General features: G+C 39.5%; 1 protein-coding gene across 10 annotated transcripts in view; it reads right to left on the bottom strand.

The window, feature by feature from the left end:
- Window positions 1-17,009, bottom strand: part of LOC130290510 (5-hydroxytryptamine receptor 2A-like) — a 575,216-nt gene that overhangs the window by 275,618 nt on the left and 282,589 nt on the right. For 9 of the 10 annotated variants that reach the window (XM_056538243.1, XM_056538242.1, XM_056538248.1 and 6 more), the window contains one exon: window positions 3,816-3,936. The exons of the other annotated variant lie outside the window; for it this stretch is intronic. The gene's annotated coding sequence lies outside the window, so the exon portion shown is untranslated. The remainder of the gene's footprint in view (window positions 1-3,815; window positions 3,937-17,009) is intronic. 10 annotated transcript variants of the gene reach the window in all.

The following is a 17,009-nucleotide window of genomic DNA, read 5'->3' as shown; positions in this document are numbered from 1 at the left end:
ACCTTATGGTGGATAAACCCTTTTAAATTGTTTCTATCACACACAGAGAATTCCTGAATATTTTTTTTCCTTTAATTTAAATAAAGTATTCCCAAGATTGAGGCTTCAGCACACTATCACAGCCAAGAACCTCTAATTATACCTACCAAAAAATACTCGGCAGAATTCTGCTCCTGCTTGAAGTTATATTCGGCTATTGCAGTTCTACACGAACACAGCCATTATTCATTGCAGAAAAGCTTTATAGATACATTGCTGACATCAAACAAACCTTGCGTTCTTTCTTTTTATAGAAAACTACCCATTTTCTTCTCATTGTAGCAGCCCACAATGCGTCATGAGAAATGATATCAGAACCAGGATTTATTCCTGTTAAATGTTCCCTAATGGTTGTACCTGTCTTTATATAAGGCTCTTAGGAGCCACATCAAAAAATCCATCATTTCTGAAATGTTAACCCCTTAAAGAAGTGTTTCCCAACCGGGGTGTTACAAAACTATAGCTCACAGCATGCCCTGGACAGGATCATTTTATAAACCAGACTCAAATGGAAAAGTGCTATGAATTAGGTGTACATTTTTTGTACGTTTTTTTTCTCTTTTCTTGTAAATTAAAGGGGTTATCCAGGAAAAAACTTTTTTTTTTATATATCAACTGGCTCCAGAAAGTTAAACAGATTTGTAAATTACTTCTATTAAAAAATCTTAATACTTTCAGTACTTTTGAGCTGCTGAAGTTAAGGTTGTTCTTTTCTGTCTAAGTCCTCTCTGATGACACGTGTCTCGGGAAACGCCCAGTTTAGAAGCAAATCCCCATAGCAAACCTCTTCTAAACTGGGCGTTTCCCGAGACAGGTGTCATCAGAGAGGATTTAGACAGAAAAGAACAACCTTAACTTCAGCAGCTCATAAGTACTGAAAGGATTAAGATTTTTTTTAATAGAAGTAATTTACAAATCTGGAGCCAGTTTTTTTTTTCCTGGAATACCCCTTTAAAGTGTTTTTATTGTAGAACAGTATTTATTTATTTATTGTTTAAATCATTTTACATTTTTTTAAATTATTTTTATTTTGTTTCCTATTGGGGGAGATTTATCAAAACCTGTGTAGAGGGAGACTGGTGAAGTTGCTCATAGCAACCAATCAGATTGCTTCTTTCATTTTTCAGAGGCCTTTTTAAGAATAAAAGAAGTGATCTGATCGGTTGATATGGGCAACTGCACAGCTCTTCCTCTATCTCCCCCTCGGTGATTTCATAATTGCATTTATAATAGAAATGTGGGGCAATTGGCATCAGCTTCATAAGGGTTCAACTTGATGGACTCTGGCCTTTTTTAACCTTATAAATAGAGTTGAGCAAACTTTCGGAAAGTTTGGCTCGCTAGACTCACCAAGCTTTTGTAAAGTGAGCGCAAACTTCTTCCGGCTCATTTTCCTGATGGGTGGAGGTCTGAACATTCAGACCCCCGCTGATCAAAACTTTTCCCATCTCTCTAGGACAGTGGTCTTCAACCTGCGGACCTCCAGATGTTGCAAAACTACAACTCCCAGCATGCCGGGACAGCCGTTGGCTGTCCGGGCATGCTGGGAGTTGTAGTTTTGCAACATCTGGAGGTCCGCAGGTTGAAGACCACTGCTCTAGGACATGTCAAAAGTATTTTCAAATGACAGTCCTCATTTAAAGGGGTACTCCTGTGAAAAACTCATTTTTTTTTATTTTTTTTTTATCAATTGGTGCCAGAAAGTTATACAGATTTGTAAATTACTTCTATTAAAAAATCTTAACCCTTCCAGTACTTATCAGCTGCTGTATGCTCCACAGGGAGTTATTTTCTTTTTTAATTTCCTTTCTGTCTGACCACAGTGCTCTCTGCTGACACCTCAGTCCATTTTAGGAACTGTCCAGAATAGGAGCAAATCCCCATACAAAGCCTATTCTGCACTGGACAGTTCCTGACATGGACAGAGGTGTCAGCAGAGAGCACTGTGGTCAGACAGAAAAAAAAAATTCAAAAAGAAAAGAACTTCCTGAGGATCATAGAGCAGCTCTTAAGTACTGGAAGGATTAAGATTTTTTTAATAGAAGTAATTTACAAATCTGTATAACTTTCTGGTACCAGTTGATTAGAAAACATTTTTTTTCCACCGGAGTACCCCTTTGGGTCTTTTATTTTTTTTATTATATGTTAGTACAATGTGTTTGTTAGGTTTGTGGATAGTAAAGCACAGAAATATTTACCATTTTGACCATACTAACAGTACTCTAAACATAATAACATAATAATACGTAATACATAATAACTCACAGTACTATAAAATGAATGGTGAATGAAGACAATATGTAGGTAAGATCACATAGCTGATCCTTCTATTACACCTACTACTTGCTATTGTAGCAACCCGTCGGCATCCACGATCATGTTTCGGGGTTGGGACGGATGCAGTGGTCAGGATTAAATCAACATGATTGGAAACATTCTACTTTTTAGATTACTTATGCTATGTGTGTACTTATTTGTTGCACTGTTGATATGTTGATATTAGTTGTGCACTGTAACTATTTTTTTTTTACTAATTTACGTCAATTTGGTTACTGTATGTTAATATTATTTGGGCACTGTAACTACTTTTTTTTTTTTACTAATTCATGCACTTCACAGTACATTCCTATTGCAGAATATGATGTTGGCTGCACTGTATGGCATTATCTAAGCCACTGTATCAAACTTTTCTCTGCGCAACAAATAGGACTATCATTTCCTCTGATGTCACGACCACAGTGCTCTCTGCTGACCTCTGCTGTCCATTTTAGGAACTGTCCAGAGCAGCATATGTTTGCTATGGGGATTTTCTCCAGCTCTGGACAGTTCCTAAAATGGCCAGCAGAGGTCAGCAGAGAGCACTGTGGTCATGACATTAGAGGAAATGCATTTCTTTTTTGGATTTCTCTTTAGTATACAGCCCCTAAAAAGTACTGGAAGGATTAAGATTTTTTAATAGAAGTGATTTATAAATCTGTTTAACTTTCTGGCACCAGTTGATTAAAAAAAAAAAAAAAAAAAAAAAAAGGTTTCCCCGGGAGTACTCCTATAAGGCAACTCATAAGAAGGCAATTTATGGCATTGGTATGTGTACACTGTGTAGCACACAATATTAGAGTAAAGAAAGTACTGCACAACAGAGTAGTGTTTTTCAATCTGTGTGCCCCCAGCTGTTGCAAAACTACAACTCCAAGAAGGCCTGGAAAGCTAAAGGCTGTCCAGGCATGCTGGGAGTTGTAGTTTAAGGGTGCGTTCCCACAGGGCGTATACGCAGCGTATTTGACGCTGCGCAAAATGTATGGCAGCAGCGGGAAATACGCTGCGTATCCCTTGCTCACTATACACACAGGGCTTTCCGGCGGCAGCCCTATGTGTGTAGTGAGTTTTGGAGGCGGAGCCGCGCGTCACAGATACGCCGGCACACAGCCCCGCCTCCAAAACTCACTACACACATAGGGCTGCCGCCGGAAAGCCCTGTGTGTATAGTGAGCAAGGGATACGCAGCGTATTTCCCGCTGCTGCCATACATTTTGCGCAGCGTCAAATACGCTGCGTATACGCCCTGTGGGAACGCACCCTTAAACAGGTGGAGGCACACTGGTTGTAAAATACTGCACCAACGCCACAGTTGCCTTACAAATTATTTATAGGATGTTATGATATGAATAGTAGATGAATGGCAGCTTGGTAAGACCTTACATCACCCATAGCTCAAGTTTTAAAACATTATCATTCTATTCTATAGTCATAAGATGAATGAAGAATAAAAGCTTTACCTTAATGAGGATCTTCTCGTTCTACTTTGTCCTTGTTGCTTGGTGCCCTCCAGATGGCCAATTTTCTTTAGATTCCATCAAGAATTGCAGCATGTTGGAAACCGGCAATCCTGTTAACCTCCTTGAAAGCAATCATATAAAGTAATATTATTTCTGAAGCATTTATTGTCCTCTATTCTTTCCTGCAATCTACCATGAAAACAGTATAAACACCATAAACAAAAAGTAAAGAAAAGCGACTAGGATTGAATGTAATGGCAACTTACAAAAGATTTCATTTTACTGCCTTTGCTACGTCTAGAAAGGGATTGTCACTTAATCTTTTGACAGCCGCAGTGATGTGTAAGAGGAGAACTCGTGGGGTCCTTGAGATAGGACCATAACAAAAGAGAGGCAATTCTTTGCAGAGCTCCAGAATCTCTTCATAACTTCTCTATTAAAGTCAAGGACCATTGCACTTATGTTACGGAGAAAAGGGACTGAAGCTGATGCTATTGTCCAAAGAGACCTGTAAGAATACTTTGTTTTTCATATTTCAGGAAATTCCCTAATTAACTATGTAAATAAAAAAAAATTTAAACATCTTACGGTATTTGGATTCTAAAATACTGTATATCTGCTAGAAGTTAAAAATTCAAAGCCTGAACTAAAGGGGTACTCCGGTAGGAAAAAAAAAATAATCAACTGGTGCCAGAAAGTTAAACAGATTTGTAAATTACTTTTATTTAAGAATCTTAACCGTTCCAGTACTTATCAGCTGCTGTATGCTCCACAGGAAGATTTTTTCTTTTTGAATTTCTTTTCAGTCTGACCACAGTGCTCTCTGCTGACACGTCTGTCCATGTCAGGAACTGTTCAGAGTAGGATAGGTTTGCTTTGGGGATTTGCTTCCTGTGGAGCATACTCTCAGCTGACCGGGACATCGCGATTTCCCCAAGTTGATCCGGATCACCTCCACTGAGCTGCCTGGAGTGTATTTTTGGCATTTTAGATCAACTTTGAGGGTTAAGGGTTAATGCCGGGCATCGGTCCGATCACCAGTGTCCGGCATTAGGCGCGGGTCCTTGTTGGTGATAGCAGCCGGGGCTGAACGGATATAAAGCAAACTCAGCTCCTGAGCTTGCTTCATATATCTGCCGTACAGCCGCACCGTATATATGGCACAGGTATTTAAGGGGTTAATAGCATTTTGGGATCAAATATGTATGTATTGATCATTATGTGCAATAGTGATTACCCCCTTACAGTTTTTACAACCTAGAATTAAAGGGGTATTCCAGGCAAAAACTTTTTTATATATATCAACTGGCTCCAGAAAGTTAAACAGATTTGTAAATTACTTCTATTAAAAAATCTTAATCCTTTCAGTACTTATGAGCTTCTGAAGTTAAGGTTGTTCTTTTCTGTCTAAGTGCTCTCTGATGACACGTGTCTCGGGAAACACCCAGTTTAGAAGCAAATCCCCATAGCAAACCTCTTCTAAACTGGGCGTTTCCCGAGACAGGTGTCATCAGAGAGCACTTAGACATAAAAAAACAAACTTAACTTCAGAAGCTCATAATTTTGAAAGGATTAAGATTTTTTAATAGAAGTAATTTACAAATCTATTTAACTTTCTGGATCCAGTTGATTTTTTTTCTTGGATAACCCCTTTAAAATAGGAGTTTAGATTATAAGTGACAGACCTGAGAAACAGTCCTCACTGTAATAGTGGAATCAAACAAACAACATGTCAAAAATCAATAAAAAAAAAACCACTGCACATGTATTCATCCCTTAGCTATGAAACATCTAAAAGGGGTTTTCCAAGGGGAACATTTTTTAAAATATGGCTGGGGTCCCAATAAAAATTCAAATGTAGAAGTACTCAACTCATCTGATGGAAAAAGCAGTGACAAGTTGTCTAAATGGCAGCTTCAGGAGATTGACGGGGGTGAGTATCAATAGTTTTAAATTTTTACAGTACTCCCAGCAATATCATTTTTTTTAAATCCTTGGACAACCCCATTAATAAGGTCTGGTCCAACTATTTCACTTAAGAAGCCACAAAATTAGTTGTGGAATGAAAGTGTCACATGATGTTGGTATAACTACACCTGTTCTGAGGCTGCAACACCACCAAGGAACAGCACGAAGACCAAATAGCTCTCCAAACAGCTGAAAGATAAAGCTATGGAGTAATATATCCCGAAAAAAGAAAAAAAAGTATTATTAAATCCATTATAGGAAATTGAAATAAATTTGACACAACAAACCTGAGCCACCCGCGAAAAACTCAAAGACCGGACAACCAGGGATTCAACCAAGACACCAATGTTAACACTGAACAAACTCGAAATTCCCAAGTAGAGATATACATTTTTGTCCACAGGACCATTGTCCCCATCCCCCTCAGGATGTATGGGTACTTCCTGGGGGGGAGGGACCAGCTTTGGAGCAGGATTATGATATGATCCCTCTCCATAACATTTGACCCCAGCCTGCATCAGCCATCGCCACATCAAGGCTATTAATACTTTAGATCTTGCGATCAAAGTTGATTGCGGGACCTAATCCAGTTAAATACTGGTGCTGATGGGTTTGGGGCAGGGCAGGTGATCAGGACTACCGCTGGGTGACATGACCGCCAGAGGGTTCCTACCCGTCTCTGTGCTGTCAGATCTTTTCTCTGCTTCTGCAGGCTGCTCATAACACTGATCAATACTCTGCCTATAGGGTGCTCATAATTCTGTAATGCCTTACTATGCTTTTTGTATGCCTCTGATTTCATACAAAGGCATACAAAGTATGAATGGGAAGAGTTATACAATCAGTTGAACTCCGGTGCTTTTCGATAACGCCGGAAGGAAATGCCACCATATTGCTGGATGTATGTGAAGAGGGCCTAAACATTTTACTCTAGTGGACAATGCTCTACAATACAGAGACATCACTATGATCACTATGGGGAAGTTCAGATTTCAATATTAAAGATAATCTGACAGATATTTCACCCACACTAAACCCAATATACTGGGTTATAGTGCTCGTGAAGAGCTGTAAAAAGAAGGGTTACTAATGTTTTTAGGTTAGGTATGTCCTAAGTTATGCCCATTACAATTGCATTGTCATGGCACTCCTGCGCTCAATGTTGGCGGGGAGGCGGCTCACCCAGCTCCCCTTCCTCATTAACCCCTTAACGACATAGGACGAAAAAGTACGTCCTGGTGCCCTGGTACTTAACTATGATCAATACAGATCCTGGCATCTGCGGCAGTGCGGTCACTAAAAATAGATGACCGGATCACCCGCGGCACTGCCGTGGGGGTTACGATTGTCCATAGTGGCAGATGGAGGTCCCCTCAACTGCCTCCGTCCGTCTCCTGGGGTCTTCTGCTCTGGTCGAGCAGACCAGGGCAGAAGATTGCCGATAACACTGATCGGTGCTATGCCCTATGCATAGCACTGAACAGTATTATCAATCAAATGATTGCTATAAATAGTCCCCTTTGGGGACTATTAAAATTTTTACAAAAAATAAAAAAAATTACAAAAAAGTTTAAAACATTGGAAAAATCCCCTCCCCAATAAAAATGTAAATCATCACTTTTCCCCATTTTACCCTCAGAAAGTGTAAAAAAAAATTAATTAATAAACATATTTAGTATCTCCGCATGTGTAAATGTCCGAACTATCAAACTATAATGTTAATGATCCCGTACAGTGAACGGCGTAAACGTAAAGAAAAAAAGGCCAAAATTGCCGCTTTTTTTTATAATTTTTTTTTTATCACATAATATTCCAAAAAAAAAGAAAAAATAATTTATTAAAAGTTTCACATATTCAATTGGGGTATCAAAAAAAAGTAAAGATCCGGCGCAAAAAATGAGCCCTCATACCGCTGCTTAGATAGAAAAGTTAAATAGTTATAGGTCGTCAAAATAGATGGATTTTAAATGCACTAATTTGGTTAAAAGGTTTGAGATTCTTTTTCAAGTGGTACAATAATAGAACAGTATTCAATCATGGGTATAATTTTAATTGTATTGACCCACAGAATAAAGAAAACATGTACTTTTTACCGTAAATTGCACAGCGTAAAAACGAAACCTTCCAAAATTTGCTAAATTGCGATTTTCTTTTCAATTTCCCCACACATATAGTAGTTTTTTTTTATTTTGCCATACATTTGTATGGTAAAGTGAGTGGTGTCTTTACAAAGGACAACTGGTTGCACAAAAAACAAGCCCTCATACTAGTCTGTGGATGAAAATATAAAAGAGTGGAGAAGGGGAGGAGGAAAAATGAAAATACAAAAATAAAATTGGCTGTGTCCTTAAGGCCAAAATGGGCTGTGTCCTTAAGGGGTTAATATTCCCCTGACAGGCCTCCTCCGTGACATGAGATACGGGTGTAACGAGGAACAAAGTGCTCATCCATATCCTGAGCGCTCATCCATACCTCCCCCTTTCCCCACAGGCTCCCACATCACAGAAGGGGGCAGACTGGGGTTGAAAAATTGATAAGGCAGGGGAGCTGGGCGACCTGGCTCCCTGCCTCCATGGCATTGCAATTGTGACGGGCAGAACTTAGGACATACCTAACCCAAAAACATAAGTAACCCTTCTTTTTACAGCTATTCATCTGCACTATAACCCAGTATATTGGGTTTAGTGTGGGTGAAATAGCTGTTAGATTCTCTAATTTATAGACGTGAAGGTAAAGAGTTCAGTCTGGTTCCATACATTGCAGGAATAAGTAGGATTCAGTGGAAGTTGAGCAGCAATTACTAAAATCTAGTCTGGTGTTCACTGGGACTCCAGGGCTTTCATTCACATGAAACATTGTTATCTCGACAATGAGAAAAGGCTGCGAGATATGCATTGAAAACTTTTTTTTGGAAGCAATAAAGCCGTTGTTCGAGAGTAAAGGGATTAATTCAGACTGACTGCACAAGCCATTTTCCCCAAAGAATATAAAAAAAAAAATAAATAAATAAAATCTTTGCATCCGTGGAAAGTCTATAAATTTTAGCCTGTATTACGTTACAAAGTATTTCTTGCATTGGCTCTGAAACCAGACATTCTGCTCAGTGTTAGTCCTTCAGGCATTATGGTGCATAACTTTGTAATTCTGGGAAATATTTCTCTTGACATTGTTTTTACAACCTCGGTTTTGCAGCCGACACCACAACATCGCAGACCCGCTTCTTTATTTGAATTGCAAAACAATCTGTCATTCTTTTCGTGTACAAAGAAAGATTATTTTTTTTTGTTTGAAAGGAATGTAGTTTAATAATTTGCATATGAAGTGGGAAGTGGAATCCCATGTTCTTGATTTTAAATTGTTTGTTTGCCAACATGTACGCGAATAAGGTCAACGGAGGACGGCAGGAATACATTTCAATGATATATATATATATATATATATATATATATATATATAGGTAAAAATGTCAGGAAAAAGACTGCAAAAATGCAGGAAAATGCAGTGTTAGTTTTTCTGGCATTTTTTGTTTTACCGGCAATTTCTTTTGGGCCAAAGCAAAGGGAAACCTAGCCTAAGAGTGTTTTGTTAAAGTTTGTACCATGGATTAGCTGGCTTAGTATTATCCCCAAAAAATGTGCACCCATATGTGGTGCCTATAAACCCCACCCCTTTGACCAAAAACCTGCCCAGCTTCCTTTAAGCGTAAGCTCCTTCCCCTTTGTTGACCAAGGCACAAGAATGCCCCCAAAAAATTCCTAAAACCATAAAAAATGTAAGCAGGTTTGTTTTTGTTTTGGTCCAGATTTTTGATGCAGGCAGTTTTAATGATCTCTCTCGAAGTTTTATTTTATGTATTTCGAGGCAGAGTTCACAATGCACTCCACACCCAATTACACATGGAAAATGTCCACAAACCGTGTACTGAAGTTTACACAATATGGATATTTCTACACCACTGACTCCAAATATAAAACATACTGAAAAGGGACATATAAAAAAAAGTGACAGGTAACTTCTTTAACATGTACACATGTATATTGTACTAGGATGTATTCTATAAATAAATGCAGGGAAAAAAGGGGCAAAATACACATCACAAATGTGTGCAAATAAATAAAAAAAACACCTGGAAAATACATGCATGATGTGTATTTCAAGAGTCCCCCCCCGCGAGCTGGGACCCTCGCGATGTCCGTGCAGCACCCGCATTCTATGCGGGGCTGCTGCTCCAAACCTCTGTGTTTCCTACACTGGAAGAGTTACATCATGCCACGCCCCCTCCATTTATGTCTATGGGAGGGGGCGTGAAGTCATGTCTCCAATCCCGGACACACAGAGGTTTCCGAGACTGGAGCAGCAGCCCTGCATAGAATGTGGGTGCTGCACGTAGATCGTGGGGGGTCCCAGTGGTGGCAGGACATCTTATCCCCTTTCCTTTGGCTAGGGGATTAGATGTCTTTGACCGAAATACCCCTTTAAGTTACATGCGGGGAGTGTACCTCCAATGTTTTGGGCACTTCTATGAAAAATGATGATAGTGGGGCACTGTGCACAATGATTATTTTTCTAAATCACTTTCAATTTGAATTTAGTGCCGCAATACTTTCCCTGAGTGCCCATTCTTTCTGCTCCCCGCTGCTTATAACTATTCACTATGAGACAGAGCTTCCCACTCTTTCTCCATATCACAGTCTCCAGAGCAAGACATGGTGCAATGTGATTCAATGGTGCTGACCTGGTCTCACGCTCAGTCATGTTTTGTTCCTTTTGCTTGTTTTGGGGATTTATCAAGCTAAGAAGAAAAATGAGGAAAGACAGATAAGTACCTATGTGTCACAATGCTTTTTACAATGCTAGGATAAACGTTGGCGCATGGGCGGGGGGACCTCCTGCTATACTGTATAATTTAATAGGAGCTATCTGCCAGATATCCTTGTGTGATGGACACTCGATGATCGAATATCTGTTGGATACAACACCTATAATGAAACACCTTGTAGAGCTCTACATGTATAAACCGGGTCTTGTGTACTAAAGTTATTGTATCAAAAGAATTTATTGCTGTTTCATGACATTTAATATATCCAGTTACTCAATGTTCTTTTGGAAACAACACATCTGTTACAGTACATCTCAATGTCACAAATTGCTTCCATAGTATCCCAGTTGTCGGCCACCTTAAAGGGGTACTCCGCCTCTAGACATCTTATCCCCTATCCAAAGGATAGAGGATAAGATGTCTGATCGCGGGGGTCCCGCTGTCATGCAAGCCTATGGGAGGGGACATGATGGCTGCTACGCCACTCCTATAGACTTGCATTGAGGGGGCATCATGATGTCACGAGGGGGCAGGGCCTTGACATCATGATACTCCGGACCCTGTATTGTGAGTCATCAGGCACAGAGCGATCTTTGCTCCATGCAGCTGAAAACAAGTGGGTTTTGCAGGAGAGATTGCTGGAGTCCCCAGTGGCGGGACCCCCACGATCAGACATCTTATCCCCTATCCTTTCTGGCACCAGTTTATTTGAAAAAAAAAAAAGTTTTCCACCGGAGTAGCCCTTTAAGAGTCTGATCTCCCTTCAGTGTCACCAATATGTGTGTCAACTAAGCAATATTCCTGATCTGTCTATTCGAGAAGAGTTTTAGACCTCACTTTATTACCATTACTGAGGGGTTATGATGGATACCAGCTCATTGCCAAGACCCTGATGGGGAAATTAATCACTGACTTGTCAGTCAAGAACATTGCTACATTAGCAGATTCTCAATGAGAACTGTAAAGTTAATGCCTAATGTCAATCTGTAGTCTATAGAAAAGTTATCCTTGGAAAAAAAAGTGCTAGAAATACTATGAATGTGCAAATGAAGTCAGGTAATTTATATGTAACATTAGACTTACTACTATTAACATACCAGTTGGTTGGTTAGGAATAATTTAGTTGCAGCTAAATCTATCAGATCAAATCTATAAGATGTACAGTTCACATTACATTTCTTATGGTTGTTTTTGTACAAACGTCCCAATTGGAAATCTACGACACAACCAATAGTAATTTGTGCATTGTACAAGGGAGAAAACACACCATCCGATTGGCTGTTAACCTGCATTTTTTAAGACTTGCCAGTTCTTGCTATTTAGCAATTAGGGTGAAATTGCTCAAATTAAAAGTATTAAATTAAAAAATATATAGGCTAACATCAGTATTTCAAAAGGTTAACCACAACGCAACTACTTCATATTCTTTTACTTTAAAGGATCTAAATGGTCTAACTAACTTTTGTGTATATGTGATCACATAGCTCTTTGCCATGAGGTGTCATGTGGAACTTCTAGTGACCAGTATTAGAGAGTGTGAGAGCAGTAACACCAAAATTAGTACACCTGATCCACATTCACACCTGAGACCTTGTAACACTAATGAGTCGCATGACATAGGGGAGGAAAATGGTTAGTTTGGCCCAGTTTGGACATTTCTACCTTTGTTGCCAAGGTTTAGACATTAATGGGTGTGTTTTGAGTTATTTTGAGGGTACACAACAATAAAGACTATTATACATGCTGTGCACTGACCACTTCACATATATAGCAAGTAGCAAGGTTACGCTATTTTCAACAATAGGTCATGATCAGCTTCCTTCCTCCTCCTCCCAGCAGTGACGTCTTTGCAGGTCATAGAGCATGTCTGCAACAGTTTCCTATAGATGTCAGCTTCAGAAATGAGCAAATCCATTCTAATCAAACTTTCTCCAAATCCCCCCCCCCCCCACGAGTCACATTTGTCCAAATCCCTTGTTTGAAAAACATATATTTTTTCTGCTCTTTGAATTTGGCAACAAAACACAACACAAAAACATAAAAAGTAGAAAAGTAGTAAAACATTAAAGAGTACCTTTCACCAAATAAACTTTTCTGAACTAACTCAGGCTATGTTCCCTAACTACTCCTAACACTCCTTCCACCCTTAAAAAAAATTCCAGAGCTTTAAAAAGCTCTGTATCTTACCATTCTTATAGCTCACATAGTGCAATCTCCCAGCAGGAGAAAGTGGGCATTTCCCAGCAGGCATGACATCACTAAAGCCTGCTGGGGACCACTTCTGTCCTCACATGGTTGCAGTGCTATGATGAATAGCAGACCTCAAGCTCTGTGCATCTTTCAGTGAGGCCCTGTGCATCTTTTAGTGAGGCTCTGTACAGCTGTCAATCAAGCTCAGTGCAGAGAAGCACTTCCTGAGTTTGGTCTCCTGCCAGGCTGGGAAGAGACCAAACTCACTGTATTAATTACAGCAGGGAACAGAACACAGCCACCTAGTGGCCATTTTTTATATTACATTTTAAACATATTTATGTTGATAATTTTAAAAGTAAGGAACATTGTATTAAAAGTTTTATTTGGTGACAGGTAATCTTTAACAAAATAATATAAATGTATTTTCAACATAATAATATTAAAGAGTACCTGTCACCAAGCTAAACTTTTAAAATATTGTTCCTTATGTAATTATAAGACACTTTGCTCTTTATTTTCTGTAAAAATTCTTAACCCTTATATGTTTTTAATGTAATTGCAAAGATGGCCACTAGGTGGCTCTGTTCTGTTCCCTGCCTTAAGTCAAACAGTTAGTTTGGTCTCCTCCCAGCCTGACAGGAGACCAAACGCAGGAAGTGCATGCAGGGCATGGTGAGGCACAGCTCTCGTAGGCTTCAGTGACGTCGCACCTGCTGGGGAACGCCCACTTTCTCCTGCTGAGAGATCACACAATGTGAACAAGGGGAAAGGTATGATACACAGCTTTTTAAAGCATGGAAAAATTTTTTAGGGCAGGAGGGGTGTTTGAATAGTTAGGGTATATAATCTGAGATAGTTTTGAAAATCTGGTTTGATGACAGTACTCTGAGGGGATACAGTACCATGTCATTTATGCCATACAATAATAATTTGCTGAACACTGTAAAAACTAAATTCAATGACTATACGGCTTCCCCCCCCCCCCCCACCCCCCAACCAAAAATAATAATAATAATAATAATAATGTGAAATAGAATAAATAAATACAAAAATAAATACATGTTCTACAATACAATGTGTTTTGCAATAAACATACTTTCATAAAGTCAGGTTGACATAAAAAAAAAATTGGAATGTGATGATACAAAAAACAAACAAAAAAATACATACTATTGTGCAAAAGTAGTAAAACCTAAAAAATATATATATTTACCTGTCACTTTAATAAAGGTTTGATATGTTGTAAAGATATGTGAGGGTCTAAGCCTGATCGCTAGAACGAATAGAAAGAGAAGCACGCGGCTGATCGCTTTTCTCTCTGCTCTCTTGACTGAGATGGTCCGATAGAATCACATTGCGGTTCTGTCTTGGTCACATGGCACAGAGCCAACTCGCTTAGCATGCACTTCACTTGGCTCATTCTAGCAATCAGTCAGGGACTGAACCCTCAGACCTCAGATGTCTTTACAACTTTTTTTTTTTTTTTTTTAAGTGACATTCCCCTTTTAAACTTAGCATCACCATAATCATACTGACCTACAGGATAAAAACCACATGTCACTTGTACCCACAATGATCACTGTAGAAATATTACCTTGTTAAAGGGGTATTCTGCCCCTAGATATGTTATCCCCTGCGGATGCGGCACCCCAGACATCCAGTGCACGGAGCGAACTTCGCTCTGTGCTGGATGACTGGCGATGCGGGGAGGAGGCTCGTGATGTCACGGCCAGGCCCCCCCCCCCACCCGATATGCAAGTCTATTGGAGGGGTCTTGACGGCCTCCTGTGCTGCACCTGACGCTCTAAACAAAGACAGAAGCCCTTTCTTCTGTATGTACTGAGCAGCGAGGCATTCTCTATATTTCTTGTTACTCAGTGTACATTTGCTGGGCTGTTTGCAGAGCTTCTGTTCAGCCTTACACAATAAGTGGCAATGCATAGAGCACTGCCACTTGTTGTAGAGGAGCATGGGCTCCTGTCTTTAACAGGAGTCCCTGCTCCTGTATATAGTTATTGTGGCACTCTACACTTTAGACTATAGCTTAAGTGTCACAAGAAAGGAATTGTTCACTTTGGACAAGGCCTTTTTGTTAGAAGCCCCAGAGCTTTGGAGAGGAACCTAGTAGTATAAGTAAAATTTCCCTGAAGCACCACCACAGGAGAAATGAAGCACATTGACCATTTAAATAAACAGCTTTCAGGAAAAAAATGTACTTTTTAGACACTCCATTGTCTGATTAAAGGGGTACTCCGGGGGAAAAAAAATGTAAACTCAACTGGTGTCAGAAAGTTAAACAGATTTGTAAATTACTTCTATTTAAAAATCTTAAATCCTTCCAGTACTTATCAGCTGCTATATGCTCCACAGGAAGTTCTTTTATTTTTGTCTTTTTTGTCTGACCACAGTGCTCTCTGATGACACCTCTGTCCGTGTCAGGAACTGTCCGGAGTACAAGCAAATATCCATAGAAAACCTATCCTGATCTGGACAGTTCCTGACATGGACAGAGGTGTCAGCAGAGAGCAATGTGGTCAGGCAGAAAATAAATTCAAATAGAAAATAACTTTCTATGTAGTATACAGGAGCATAAAAGCATAACAGTACTGGAAGGATTAAGATTTTTAAATAGAAGTATTTTACAAATCTGTTTAACTTTCTGGCACCAGTTGATTTAAAAAAGACCCTACTTCTCTAACACAATCTCTGAAAATTGATTTTTCTAAAACATGTAATATAGAGAAGATGACTGTAAGGTAAATTCATCATATGTTCTACAATAGGAAATGGACAATAAATATTACATTTCCAGATAATAGCAAGAATTACATTTAGGATTTCCGAACCTTCTCTATTGAGCTCAGTTATCTTTGTATAATCTATAGCCTTTTCTCAGCCACTTTATTGCTTTCCTAAATCGGTAAGGCAAGTTGTATAGAGAGATAACATGTGCAGAGGTTTATGGTCCAAAAGCAGTTTTATGTCTAAAGAAAGGGGACTTATAAAGCTAAAGATGTGATGACTAAAGATGGGAATGGTTTAAAGAAGGGATAAAACGTGTTATGGGAGGACAAACTGCAGAGTTGGTAATAAATAAATAAAAACAAGAAGTGTTCCCAGTTTTCTGCCAGTCTGTGTTCTTCTTGCTCCAGCGATGATGTGTTGGCATAACGTGGCAGTGGGTGGAAAAAGGAGCTAAAGAGCGGGATGGGCAAGTGGAGGAATCTGCTATAAGAAAGACACCAAGCCTAATGTACCTGTCCCCTTAGTAACCCAAGATGGAGAACAGCAGGAGACAGGTGCAATGGACAGCCACAGTCACCAGGAGGCGCTTGGCAAAGAAAAAAGAAAAATAGCGGCAGATAGTTGGGGAAGCCAAGTTAAGGCCATTTGTGGCTGAATAGAATACGAAATATATAAAGGTTAAAAGTAGTTTAAAAAATCTAACAGTACAAACAGATTAACACTACCATTAGAAGTAGGGGATTTATCATGGCCTAGTTTATTTTTCAAAAAGTTGCAATATAAGTGTGCAGGTACCAACTTTTAATACAAAAGTGTTGTGACTTTTTGGCATTTTGCACCAAGCTTGCCAAGTGGACGGGGCTTGATGTAAAGTGCGCATTGCTTTGCTCGAATGGGGTGTCCAGTGTGAACCAAACTTATTACAAGTTACTTCCTACATACATGCATAAACTGCGGCTGTAAGACACCACTCTTAGTACATTCGGCCCCCTCCCCCAATTGACTTAAAGGGGTATTCCATGATTTTTTTTATTTTTTATTTGACTATGCTACAGGGGTTGTTCATGATATAGTCCCTGTACCTGTGCTGACGATGGTCTCACAATTCTTCTGTGATTTGTGCCCCAATATTTATTTTAAAATTACTCAGGTGTTAGGTTTTCCCAGGTTTCATTGCGTTGAGACATGACATCACTAGTCATGTGTGCAAAGGGAACCTGTCCTGCTTCAAAGGGTGGAGCAACCACTAGGTGGGAGAGAGAGATCATTTTGCAACAGCTGGAGGCAACCTGGTTAGAAAATACTGGTCTTTTGAATGGAATGCAGTTCATTTGTGCTTCAACGGATTGGGTGGCTGATGTGTGGAAGGCAGAAAAGTGACTTCATACTTACAAACAAGGAATCATAGGATGTGTAGCTTCAGAAAATGAAATCCAACAGGAAATAGCCAGTTCACAAAAAGAAAGCCA

The sequence above is a fragment of the Hyla sarda genome, chromosome 9 (genome assembly GCF_029499605.1).
Source record: "Hyla sarda isolate aHylSar1 chromosome 9, aHylSar1.hap1, whole genome shotgun sequence".
NCBI classification, from domain to species: Eukaryota; Metazoa; Chordata; class Amphibia; order Anura; family Hylidae; genus Hyla; species Hyla sarda.
Note: the sequence above shows the minus strand (reverse complement) of the source record. Positions and strands in the feature narration are given on the sequence as shown.